We start from the raw sequence: 14,698 nt of genomic DNA, 5'->3' as shown, positions 1-14,698 counted from the left end.
TACCTGTGTTTTTGTAATGTTCATACAGAGGTTATATGACTTGCAGAGTAACTCAAGTTATATTACCTTATTAGTCTTTCACATACATAGCTATTTATAACTGTAAATGCATGCAACATACTGATTTTCTTTACAAAGCAGATTATTTTCCTTCTTCTCAGGTAGCCAACTTAGTTTCATTCCTTAAACCATTGTGTTAAAAGTTCACAACATCCCAGTTGATAACATGGCATATGGAATAAACTTCCAAAATAGTAAAACTGCATTTTGAATAAACCTTTTAAAATTCAGATGACCATGTAAGTATTGTACTTCAAGACAGCCAACTGCTAGAGAAATTTTGCACATACTCTCAATGTTGCTGCCATTTCCCAAACCCCCACCACCGCCTTCCCCCCAACCCACAGAGTCTTGCTCTGTCACCCAGGCTGGAGTGCAGTGATGCAATCCCAGCTCACTGCAACCAGCACCTCCCGGATTCAAGTGATTCTCCTGCCTCAACCTCCCTAGTAGCTGGGATTACAGGTGTGCACCAGATGGCTGGCTAATTTTTGTATTTTTAGCCTCACCATGTTGGCAAGGCTGATCTCAAATTTCTGACCTCAAGTGATCTGCCCACCTCAGCCTCCCAAAGTGCTGAAGTGCTGGGATTACAGGCATGAGCCACCACACCTGGCCAGCTGCCATTATTTGAAATGTTTCTCAGTTCCTCTTTTGGAATTAGTTCTTATTTACTCTGGGTAAACACTATACCACATTCTTTTAAGAGCATTTTATTAGTTTCAGGCCAGGCATTGTGGCTCACACCTGTAATCTCAGCATTTGGGGAGGTCAAGGCAGGAGGATCACTTGAGGCCAGGAGTTCAAGACCAGCCTGGCAACAAAAGTGAGACCTGTCTCTACAAAAACCATGGGGAAAGAAGATTAGCCCAGTGTGGTAGCATGCACCTGTAGTCCCAACTACTCAGGGGGCTGAAGCAGGAGAATTGCTTGAGCCCAGGGGGTCAAGGCTACAGTGAGCCATGATTGTGCCACTGCACTCCTGCCTAAGCAATAGAGCCAAAACTCTGTCTCAAAAAAAAGAAAAAAGAAAAAAAAAGATTATATCAGTTTTACATCCACAGGTACCAGGTTTAGAACTTCAAAATATCTTTTGGGGGCCACAGTTCAATCCATAACAAATATGAAGTCTGGAAGCAGACTGACTGGGTTTGAATCTTTCTAACTCTGTGTCTTTGGATATCTTATTCTCTCTGGGGCTCAGCTTTCTCATCAGAAAAAAGAGGATATTAAAAGTATCTGCCTTTTAAAGTTGTTATGAGGATTAAATGAGGTGATTTGTGTGTATTTATTCAATAAATACTTACTGATTAACCTACTATGTGTCAGTCCCTGATATAGGCCCTGGAAGATTTATAGTGAATAATACAAACTCTCCAGCATCTGGAAATTACATCCTATTGAGATAATAAACAAGCTATACTATGTCATATCATATAATACAGATACATGTAAAGCACTTATAACAAATTAAATTTGTCCCATAGTAAGCACTCAACAAATGTTATTCCTTTTCTTCAAGATCTGGTTCATCTTATGAAGCCATTCCCCGTTCCCTCACATAAATATTTCTCCCTTAATTTATTCAAAATGTTTGCTGAACACTTTCTATATGCCAAGACTTAGACTAGGCACTGGTATGCAGACATAAGGTTATGGGAACAAACAGCCAATACACAAGTAAAGACATAGGTAATTATGAAATCTGAACCGTAAAAGAAATTAGTGTACACTTCAGCAATTAGCAACATGAAGACTAATATTTTTAAATATTCATAATGTTTTAAATTGAATTTTTAATAGTATTTGGGATGTCTTATATTTAAGTATTTGAAAATCTCTTTGAACAGTACAGTATTCTTTCAAATGTAAATAAAAGATAGCTTCAGTAACACTTCACTTGAATGTTCATAGCACATTTGCCCCCACTGGGGATATTCCCAGAAATACTTCATTAACTTTGAAGGGGAAAATACTCATTTAGACAAGTAATAGCTGGTGTACTTGTCAACGAAGCATTAAAGATAGTAATCTAGAATATAGACTTTGGACTAAGAGTTCCTGGGCTTCTGTTCCAACTTTGCCAACTTTGTCAAGTTACTTACCTCCATTTGTCCCCTCCAATGATTTATCCTCATCATAGTAAGCACTACATGGGTAGTTGTCAAATGAAAACAAAGATAAAAATAAATCAGATGCATTACTCTGTATACTTACTTTCAACTTTTAAAAAGAAAACACTATCCATCACTAAAAGAAATTAAAATATTGGCCAGGCACAGTGGCTCATGCTTGTAATCCCAGCACTTTGGGAGGCCGAGTGGGCAGATTATCTGAGTTCGAGATCAGCCTGACCAACATGGCAAAACCCCTTCTCTACTAAAAATACAAAAATTAGCCAGGTGTAGTGCATGCCTGTCATCCCAGTTAGTGTGGAGGCTAAGGTTGGAGAATAGCTTGAACCTGGGGAGGCAGAGATTGCAGTGAGCCAAGATTGCACCACTGCACTCCAGCCTGGGCAACAGAGCAAGACTCCATCTCAAAAAAAAAAAAAAAAGAAAGAAAGAAAGAAAGAAATTAAAATGTTTTAAGAGTATAAATTTTACTTACAATTTTAGCCATTACAGGTTTTGGCTTTAGAAAGTAGAATTAAGTGACTTGACAAGATTAAGTATTAATCTTGTGGGATTAATTAATGTTGTACAGGATTTTTCTGTTTGTGTTTTTCACTCTCTTATAACAAAGTAAAATTTTTTGGAAACTGCTTATTTTTGTTTAATTTTCATGTTTTCCCAGATATCACTACAATATGCCTTCTACAATACATCATTTCTCTATCTAGGTCAGGGGTCAGCTATCTATGTATGTCATGCTAAAGCTTGCCACTCTCTTTGTTGTACCTGTGCAAATCCAAAACTGTTCTCCAGGTTGAAAATGGTACAGCTGTTCAGATTCTACAACAAGAAAGGAAATTATGTCACCCCCCAAATTAGGAAAAGCTTATGGGATATTCCAGTTATTTATCAGTTTGTAACACATTACTGCAATATTTAATGGCTTAAAACAGTAATAATCATTACATTATCTCTCATGGTTTCTGTGCATTCAGAATTTGAGAGGGGCTTAGCTTGTTAGTTCTGGCCCAGGGTTTCTCATGTAGTTAGAGGTAAACAGTGACTGGGACTGATAAAAGAGGGTGAAGGGTGGCTATGTGTGTTTTTTCTCTCTCTCTCTCTTTTTTTCCTCTCTCTTCTCTCCTCTCTCTTCCCTCCACTCCCAGCTCTATCTCTCAAGTAGTCTAGGGCTCTCTACATATTCTATTATGGGCCAATGAGTTCCTCACAGCATGGCAGCCTCAGGGCAGTCAAAGTGCTTACCAGGAGCCTGAAGACTTTCAGAGCAAGCATTCCAGGGAACAGGACAGAATATGCTTTTTCTTTGGGTGGCCTAGCCTTAGAAGTCACATATTGTCACTTCTTTCTTACTCTCTTGATCCAAACAAGCAGTCACAAAAGCCTGTCTCCATTGGAAGAGTGTCCAAGTTACCTGTAAGAAGAGCTTGTATGATCGGATAAATGTTGCAGCCATTTGGAAAATACAATCACACACGTGGAAGTAAGAAGAGACCTAACTTTTCTTTTTTTTTTTTTCTTTTGTTTGAAACAGAGTCTTGCTCTGTCTCCAGGCTGGAGTGCAAGTGCAGTGGCACAATCTCACTCACTGCAACCTCTGCCTCCTAGGTTCAAGTGATTCCCCTGCCTCAGCCTCCTGAGTAGCTGGGACCATAGGCACACACCACCACACCCAGCTAATTTTTTTGTATTTTAATAGAGATGGGGTTTCACCACGTTGGCCAGGATGGTCTTGATCTCCTGACCTCCTGATCTGCCCAACTCGGCCTTCCAGAGTGCTTGGATTATAGGTGTGAGCCACTGCCCCTGGCAGAAGAGACCTAACTCTTCTTATCTGCTTATTTCCAACACTTTTTTATGTCACCTTTTAAACTCATTTGAAATAAAGAGAGGGTGGCGCACTTGATATAGACAAAATATTGACATCAATATAAAATGTGCATAAATAAATAAGTTGAAACTTATTCCAGGAAGGTAGTTTATAGGGTCTATCATAATTCAGTTTAGATTCAGGCCCCAACCCTTACAACATCTTCAGTGCATCAGATGTTGGAGTTCATGGTGATTCTAATTACAAAGAGATTTCAAAGTATTAATACCTTCTAAATTGTTTTCAGTGTGGCTTAATGAAGTATATTTTATTTTAGAATTCAGCCAGAATATTATATTAGCCAAAATACAACATTCTACAATATTTTAACTACCTTAAATAGTTTACTAATTTAGATTACTAAATTAGGCTGGTTTTAGAGAATGCTAACAAGGAGCTGTGAAAGAATTATATATTAGAAACAAAAGTTGTTTGAGCCCATTGGAACCATGAAGTGATTTAGTTACAGTAAAAATACCATATTAAAAATAATACTAGACACTGAATATTGAACAGATAGAGAATTTTCTTTACAGAGAGACAGTGTCTTGCTATGTTGCCCAGGCTGGTCTTGAACTTCTGGCCTTAAGTGATCCTCCCATCTCAGTCTCCCAAAGTGCTGGGCCACCACGTGTGGCCTGAGAATTTTTTCAGTTTGGAAAAATCTGCTTCTAAACTGTTGATGGTTTGTTTCCTTTTGTAGTTCTGTAATGTTTGAAGTTTGCAAAAAAGTATTACTTTTACATTCAGGAAAAAAAAAACATTTAACAGTTGGAACATACCCCAGGGGAGGATATAATAAAAGCAATATATGATAAAATATTAGGAATCACAATTTTTTTCCATTTGTTCCAAAGTTAATTTGAGATGATGATTTGGCATCTTACTTCACTACCTTCCTGCAATGTGGATACCTTAAAATCTCTGACTGCTTGCCAGTAGGCACTGAAGTCAACCACATAATGCAACTCTGAGTTAGGGAGGGTAAGTTTCAGAATACCTTACTCTGCCAAACATCCGTGCAGATTCACCCTGCTCTTACTTTGAAAAAGCCAGACTAAAAACAAACAAACAAAAATTATCTTAAAAATTTAAAAGTAAAATTTAAAAAACTTTATTGAAAGTTTAACTTTTTTTCATAACAATATAGATTGAATTTATTTAACCCAGACTCATCTAAAGAACACATAGTCATTTAACTTATTTAATAAATAATTGACTTTCAAAAACAACATGAGGTTAATAGTAATTCACTAAGCAACAGTATTATGTGGCTTTTTACTTCTCAGTATTTTTCTACATATTTTGAAAATTTTGACGCTGGAGTTAGAGAAAATACACATTTAATATTTATTGAGTAAAGTTTTTCAAACATACACAAAAAAAGTAGTGCAAAAAACAATTAAAATTTTTCTTTGGAATGAATTCTAGCCAATTCTTGCTTTAAAAGTGGCATTATTTTCTGGTACCATGTTAAATTATTTGGTCTCTTATCTCAAAAATATATTATTTTTTAAATGAATAAAAAAAGCACACAGAAAAAGAGTTAGCCTTACCAAATTTCTTTATGTAATTTGAATAATCTAGAGAGAATATTCTTTGTTTAATCTAGACAGAATATTCTTTATTTTGGAGATCAACTCAAAACACAAAGTTTTTTAATTTGTTAACTTTGTTAACCACTCTAACTAGTGGTTAACATCCAGTGACCAGCCAGAAATAGAATGAAGCCAGCATTAAGCACAAACTATCCATCTGTAATGCCACCAGAAACTTGGCATTTAAAATCTAGTTCTAAGCTGAAGCTCCTAATTTAATGGCAGAGCACCACACCTTCTGGTTCTTGGAAGAGGGAGAATATGTACATGAAAGGTTGTACTCAGGAGAGTTACACAGAGATTCATTCATGATAGATGGAGAGACCTGAATGAAAGCACGTAGGCCAGAGGAAATTTAGAGTGTTAAAATGCATTCTGAAGACAAGGTCCAATTCCTCAAGAGAAATTGGGGAATCTTTGGGCAGGAGAAAAAAAATCATACGGATTTGGTAGGAAAGTTATTAAGTCACTTTGGGGTTTTGACAATATCCAAACTTTTTGTATTTGTTATCCACACAAATCCATTCAAGACTTCCAAATTAGAGTCAAACTCATATTGATACAAAAAACTTTATGTGCAATTTAAAAAATTTCCAGGTCATTCATATTTAGATTTAGAGATATTCTTTGCTAGAATACTAGAAAACTTTGGATTCTTTGCTAGAACCATATGCAAAAAAATTTGCAAAGTAATTCTGGGCTTCCTCCCTGCTTATTCCACCTCCACTGACTGTTTATCCTCTAAGGCTAATGGAGCAGAAAAGGAGGCTCCTCAGTGTACTCTCCTCTCTGATTGCTATGGAAACTGCTCTGTCATCCAGTTAAATTGGGCTGTGGAAAATCCTGAGACCATTATGCCCTCATTGTGGCTTTAGTGTGGTAAAGTATCAGGGCAAGGCAGGGATTAAGTTTTAACAGGCAAACCAGAGCTGCACAAAGGGAAGATGAATAATCCAAACACATTTGCTTCATCCCTTCCCTTTCCTTTCTTCATGCTTTACTAAGCCACTTGATGTAATGGAAAAAAATAAGCAGCAACCAGTGAAAAGATCATCCTGAGCAGAAAAGGGAAGAAGCTTCCAGAACACAGACAAAGTTAGAGCAAAACTATAAAAATCATTTAATTAAAAAGAATATAATTATCAAAATGTCCCTAAAGACTTGATATTAAGTTCAGTGATAGGTTCTAGGTTTGCCATAAACTATATGATTAGTTTTACAGGTCAGATCCCAGAGACTTTGATTTGTTTGCCCTGTGTATAGGGAAACTGATATATAATTGTAGAAAAGATATTGTTAACTTACTACAAGTATTAAATCACCTGGACATTGTTATATATAGTTTGTCTGGAAATTGTTATGTCTTCTAATATCTGTTGAAGGGACACTAAGTCCATCTCCATGAGGCTAAAATTCTTTTAAAATTATGTTTTCTTTCAACACGTATAGTTTCTTAATAAGTATATGTGCACGTAACAAAAAGTAAGAGGGCATAAAGATAAAGTTATATAAATTTGAAACCTTAGTTTCTGAACTATTAAAGATCAGTAGAGAGAATGACAAAACGGTATTTTAATTCTTACACATGAAGATCTCACTTTTTCATATACATGTCTCCCAACCTCCATACTTCAAGGAAGATAATGTATTGCAATTTTTCTAGAATTAGCTGCTTTAAAATCTGTATCAAACATATGGGAAAGAGTTATTTCTTCCTTCAATGACACAATTTACTTGAATTTAAGATTCTTTTGTTTCCCAGTTCTACTTATGATAGTCTTTATAGTAGTCTTACAAACAGAAGAGGACTTAGCAAACCCAGACAAAGATTCACATCTCCCTGGAGACTTCTTTTTAGAAATGTATAAACAAACATTCACAACATGCCAATTATTTCAAAACCATCGATACTAGCAGTGGATATAAATGTAAATTTATTTTTATATTTATAATTCTGAGGTTTTATCTTCTTATTTCTACACAGTCATTTCAGGAAACTAATCTATTCATTTTAAAAAGGCATTGCTATTATTTATTTCTGTTCAACCTATTAAAATAAAGCAGAAGTGGAATGCTACAAAGAAAGACTTCTTGTGGGGGGCTGGACAGAAAGGTTACTGGAGAAACAAATAATTAGATAATTTTTTAAAAAGAGAGTAAACTGAACTTTAGTAAAGATGGTTTTGCTAGAAATGTGCTACTCTTACTATGAAGTACTTGTTTCACCCTAAAGGCCATTGTAGTGATATTTGAGTTACATCAGAGTGTTCCTGGCAGTAGATAAGTTAGTACTGATATATTAGTTATCTACCAATGTGTAAGAAATTAGTGGCCTAAAATGACATTTTTACTTCACAGTTTTTGTGGGTCAGGAATCCAGAGAGGGTTTATCTGGGTACCTTGGTTCAGGGTCTCTCACAAGGCAGCAGTCAAGGTGATGGCCAGGGCTGCTGTCCTCTCAAGGCTCAACTAGGGCAGGGTCAGATTCCAAGCTCACTCACACTGTGGATGTTGGCAGGATTCAGTTTTTAGCTGGCCTTGTTCTGCAGCCCTCTCCATAGGGCAAAACAAACACGGCAACTTGCTTCACCAGAACAAGCAAGCAAACAAGAAGAGCCAGAGTGAGAAGCAGACTAGAAGCAAAATGCAAGTTACAGACTTTTATAAGCTAATTTGAGAAGTGTTAGCCCATCACTCTGGCCATATTCTGTTAGTTAGAAGCAAGTCATTATGTTTAGTCCACTAAACATAATGGAGAGGAGATTGCACGAAACATGTGGATACCAAGGGGCAGTGATTTTTGGAAGCTTTTTTAGAGGCTGCCTGCCTACCACACTAGATATGGGAAATGCTTTATAGCTCGAGAGATTTTGCAGATCTCAACAATCTTGGATAATCATTTCTAAAGGTTGGTAAGTTTTATTTCAATAAAGGATGGTATATTTTGTACTCTGAAATTTTAAAAATTGTTTGAAATAATTTCTTATATAAATCTTAAAATAATTGCCTAGTTTTCACTTAATGTTATATCTAAATGCTCAAAACATAAACAAAATTAAAGGGAGTCAGAAGAAAAAAATCAATTTTTTTCAAAATGTTTCAATATTGAGCTGGATAATATAGAATACAGATTCTTTGGCACATATATCATGCAATAGCTCTCATTTTACAAATAAATTAAGACAACACTTAAAGACCGACATTAAAATTACCCCCCTAAAAAAGCAAACTCACAAAGAAGCCTAATCAATTCTTTTCAAATTTTCCCAAGAGTTCTCAAGAGCTCTCAACCAAATATTTTTATATATTTGTTAATGTCAAAACTTGATGTATGTGTACATTTTCTTATAGAGAGAGTTAATAGCTTCGTGAGTGTCTCAGAAAACCCAGGACCGTTGCCCTAGGCAACAAGAATTTAGTCACTGAATTCTCATGTAGAGTCCCATGAATTTGCTTCATGTAACCCCCTCAAAAATAAGCCAAATGTATTGAATTGCCTTTTAAATTGTTCATTTCATCAGCATCACTACTGTTGAACTCCACATTCATTTAACAAATATTTATTGAGTTTCTACTAGATGCCAGCCACAGATCTAGGCAACAGAAATGCAAATCCTATCCCCAAAAGCTCACATTCCTGGAGGAGGTGGCATGTCAAATAATAAGCACAATTAGTTATGTGTACAACATAAAGTGTTGTGGAGTGTTGATAAGTGTTGTGGAGATAATAAGCATAATATATCTGAATTCTTTGAAATGGGAAGAACTGTATAATGGGAATATACCATTCTTCTGATCTTGTATAAATCTTTTAATAAGAGTAAAGCACATTCAATTTGGTCCAGCATATATTTATTAAACACCTAGTATGGGCTAGGCACTATGGTAGCTGCTGGAGAGAGGCAGTGATGAGCATGGTGGTCTCAGAATTTTATTGATCGAGTTTAGAGACTATTGCTTCCTCTAGGAATCCCTCTGGCTTGGGTTTGGGTGTCCCCTCTCGGTGATCACAAAATAAGATGGGCATATCTTTATTGTATTTTCCTCTAGGTTGCATTTATATCCAGATTGCCTATATCTTTCCTACTTAATTGTGAGCTCTTTGAGAGTAAGTCCTACACTTCATTCATCTTTGAATCCCTGGTGTTTGGGGCATAATAGTTCAAGATGTATGTTGGCCTGAAGACTTGAAAAGGCAGTTTAACTATGGAGGGTATGTACATGCCCTAGGACATTCTCTAACTTCCATCTTAAGCAGTAAGATGCTGACTGACTAACTCTCTTAGGTGACAAGCAAAATCAGTGAATATCATTGATATGAAATCTGATACGACGGAAGAAGAAATGTGTTCATCAAGACCATGCTCATGCTTTTAAAAGAAAACTGGTCATTGTTTTAACAACGAAAAATGATTCTTCGTCTCAGACCTCTCCCTCTTTCCTCAGCTGAACCTATGTAACAGCTTTACCTACCATGTTCCAGCTCACTCTTGCCCTGAGATCAGCAACAGAAAGCTGGGAAATGGGGAGAAGAGGCTGATGTTATTAAGGTGATGACCTTGCTTTTGCCTGTGTTACTGTCAAGTTTTGGAAAAAGACACAGATTAGGTTTTAAGATAGGTTTTATCAGAAAAGAACCAAATTCCAATGTCAGATCTCCAGGGAAATAAAAGGGTAAATATTCAAGTTGACTTGAACTTCTCAAGGTCAATGTGTTCTCTGTATAAATTGTATCAAGACAATTATATCATGTAAGCATTTCTCCTTGACTAAGAACTAATTCTCTGCCCACACCCGGCAAAATGTTATTTTTTGTTCTAAATTTCTCTCAAAGGCAAATGCTTTCCCACACTCAGAAATGCATTCTTGGTCCTCTGAGTATTAGTTTTGTGCCAAGATTCAAAGTTTAAATTCTAAACACTTTTGTTTAGTTTTTTAAGCATACACTATGGCAGAAAACTGACTTTTTTTTTTTAATGTTTGACTGACTTAATCACTATTTCTAGGGATTCTTGAGAAAAATACTTTTATTTTATTTTATTTATTTATTTATTTATTTATTTTTAATTGTATTTCAGGTTTTGGGGTACATGTGAAGAACATGCAAGATTGTTGCATAGGTACACACGTGGCAGTGTGATTTGCTGCCTTCCTCCCCTTCACCTATATCTGGCATTTCTCCCCATGATATCTCTCCCCAACTCCCCACCCCCCGCTGTCCCCTCCCCTATTTCCCCCCAACAGACCCCAGTGTGTAGTGCTCCCCTCCCTGTGTCCATGTGTTCCCATTGTTCAACACCCGCCTATGAGTGAGAACATGCAGTGTTTGATTTTGTGTTCTTGTGTCAGTTCGCTGAGAGTGATGGTTTCCAGGTTCATCCATGTCCCTACAAAGGACACGAACTCATCGTTTTTGATGGCTGCATAATATTCCATGGTGTATATGTGCCACATTTTCCCTGTCCAGTCTATCTTATTTATTTTTTTGAGACAGAGTCTTACTCTGTCACCCAGGCTGGAGTGCAGTGGCGCAATCTTGGGTCACTGCAACCTTCGCCTCCCAGGTTCAAGTGATTCTCCTGCCTCAACTTTCTGAGGAGCTGGAATTACAGGCACCTGCCACCATGCCCAGCTATTTTATTTTGTATTTTTAACAGAGATGGGTTTTTGCCATATTGGCCAGGCTGGTCTCAAACTCCTGGCCTCAGGTGATCTGCCGGCCTCAGCCTCGCAGAGTGCTGGGATTACAGGCATCGGCCACTGTGCCTGGGCTTTTTTTTTTTTTTTTTTGAGAGGGAGTCTTGCTCTCTCACCCAGGCTGGTATCCAGTGGTGTGATCTTGGCTCACTGCAACCTCTGCCTTCCTAGTTCAAGCGATTCTCCTTCCTCAGCCTCCCAAGTAGTTGGGATTACAGGCACCTGCCACCATGCCCAGCTAATGTTTTGTATTTTTAGTAGAAATGGGGTTTCACTATGTTGGCCAGGCTGGTCTCAAACTCCTGAACTCATAATCCGCCTGCCACAGCCTCCCAAAGTGCTTGGATTACAGGCATAAGCCACCACATCCGGCCAAGAAAATTATTATTAAACTAAGAAATAGAAGAAGAAATTCCACCAGAAAATCTCATTTGGTTGAGACTATAACAAATAGCATATTGACTCAAAGGCCTGCATCCTTCTGGACCATTATTTTGCTACCATAATATGTTAACATACTAAGTAATACATTTTTATTGCCCAGGTTGAATTAGGTTTAAATTAACAGGCCTGCATCAGCCTATGACAAAGTCTCTAATAGAATGCCACACAGCTCTTTCATTGGTTTTACTCTTAACATTCACCAACGTTTTGGATGAAAATATAGGTGGTATACTTATATTGTGATATGTATGTCTTCTAACTTTTTTCCTAATTATAAAATTAATTAATGCTTAACACAGATGATTTAGGAAACACAGGATGGTGGTGGTGGGGAATCATCCATAGTAGTGTGGCTTTTCTTTTTCATTAGCAAATTATATTTCTTGAATAATTTACCAAGGCTCTGAAATATTTTTATATTTGTCAGAATGCCCATTTCATAGACCTAGCAACATATTACCTAAATTTGTGAATGACATGGAGATGAAAGGAATAGCTAGTATGGTAGAGGAAAGAATTAGGATTCAAAGCCCTCCATAAGCTGGAAGAATTAGTTGAAATACAAGATAAACTATAGCAAAAGTAAATGAAGGCCAGGCGCAGTGACTCATGGCTGTAATCCCAGCACTTTGGGAAGCTGAGGAGGGCAGATCGTCTGAGGTCAGGAGTTTGACCAGCCTGGCCAACATAGTGAAACTCCATCTCTACTAAAACTACAAAAATTAGCCAGGCATTGTGGCATGTGCCTGTAATCCCAGCCACTTGGGAGGCTGAGGCAGGAGAATTGCTTGAACCTGGGAGGCAGAGGTTGCAGTGAACAGAGATTGCGCCACCTCACTCCATCCTGGGCAACAGAGAAAGGCTCCATCTCAAAAAAAAAAAAAAGTAAATGTAAAGTCCTGGTATAGAAACACCTGTGCCTGCATGGGAAGAACGCAATGCATCAAAATAGGAGTTCCTGTGGAAAAGACTGGGTATTTCTAGTTGATGAAAACTTAGCCAGAATTGGGCTATAGTTTAGAATTGGGCTGCCAAAAAAGATAATGTAAGCTTAGGTATCATCAGTGAAGTGTAGAATCCAGATGGAAGGGGAGAGTTGTTCTTACCATTTCTACCTGGTTCAAGCTACACCTGGAGTATTGTTTTCAACTTAAGGACACATTTAGAGATGGCATTAATAAAACATGAGTCTCCTCAGCTGAAACTTTATGTTGAAATCATGTTATATAAAAAACAGTTGAAGTGACTGAATATTCAGCTTGAAGAAGAAAAAACTAAAGAGACACATAATAGCTGCCTTTGACAATTGGAAAGAATTTTTCTGAGCTGCCACAGAAATCATGCCTAGAAACAAATGGTAGAAGAATTGTCATTCAGATTTCAGCTGCATCTTGCCTTGAAGTAGCCACCCTGTAATTAGTACATAACTGTTTTAGCTTTCTGTATAATCAATATCTTTATCTATTCACTTAATTTTTTTCCTGTAAACTTAATTTATTAATTTATTTTCTGTTGGTCTGTTTCTTCTCACTAGAACATAATTTCCCTGAGACTAAGTTCCCTTCTGTCTTGTTCACAGTTATATACGGTACCTTGAACAGTACTACTATAAATATTTATTGAGTGAACTAATTTATGGGGAAGCAGATTTGGGCTTAATAGAGAAAGAATTTTCTTTCTATGAGGAAAGGGGAAGAACTTTCAACTACTGATGTTTTATGTTAACTAGTTTTATCTTCGTAGAGTTTGTCATCAGCCATTTTTTGAGCACTTATATGCTAGACATAGGCATGGAAGACACAGATCAGAGACAGTAAGTAACTTTGCCCTAGCTCATGTTGGTAGAACTGCAATTGTAATCCATCTTATCTGTTTCCAAAGCCACTGGGCTTTCTACTATACCATATATGGAATAGGGGTTTACAATGATGAATTTTCCCATCACTGATGGACTTTAGGCAAAGACTAGATGGTCATCCATTGGGATACTAAATTATGTTAACTAATGGATTCTTGAATTGAGTGGGATGTTGGACTAAATCCAATTCTAAGATTCTGTCATTCTGTGGTAGAAGCTGTCCATTCATGATAGAAAGAAACTCTATGATAGGATTTCTTTATGTTGGAAATAGCAAAGAAGAAAGGAAACCTTTTTTGAAACTGTTGCTTGGAACCCAAGAATGTGAACTTACACAGTTGCCGAAATGTTATCCCTTAATCCTAGCTGGATGGCAGACTGAAAGTGGGCTCAGAAATATACTTGCATTTCAAATACAATAATTCCTATGGTCCACAAATAAAAAATGAAAACCAAAACTTTGAAACTATAAAATGGAGAGTTTTCAATGAAATAAGCAAATTGTACAATAATTTCATAATTGTTCTCGGTGTCTAAGCAAAGCTCACATAATGAACTCTTAAAGGGATCAAAGAATAAAATATAGATGCAGATACTGGCAACATCCCAAAGTCCTTCTTAAAGGAATTAGTCTACCTATTACAGTATTAGTGTTTATAGGATTAGCTGATACAAAGCACCTGAAAATGAAACTGTGTTATATTTGAGCTATTTATTACATTACACCTTGAATATATTCAAAATCATGGTGGGGGTTGGGTTGTTTTGCTTTGTTTTGTTTTTGAGACTTGGTCTCGCTCTGTCCAGACTGGAGTACAGTTTTACCATCTCAGCTTACTGTAACCTCTGCCTCCTGGGTTCAAGCAATTCTCCTGCCTCAGCCTCCCAAGCAGCTGGGACTACACATGTGTGCCACCAAGCCCAGGTAATTTTTAAATTTTTAGTAGAGATGAGGTTTCACCATATTGGCCAGCCTGGTCTTGAACTCCAACCTTGTGATCCATCTGCCTTGGCCTCCAAAAATTTTAAGCATGTTCCA

The sequence above is a fragment of the Aotus nancymaae genome, unplaced genomic scaffold, assembly GCF_030222135.1.
Source record: "Aotus nancymaae isolate 86718 unplaced genomic scaffold, 86718_ANA_hifiasm-v0.15.2.pri h1tg000040l, whole genome shotgun sequence".
Taxonomy (NCBI): domain Eukaryota; kingdom Metazoa; phylum Chordata; class Mammalia; order Primates; family Aotidae; genus Aotus; species Aotus nancymaae.
The sequence above is the reverse complement of the archived record's forward strand: the minus strand, read 5'-3'. Positions refer to the sequence as shown.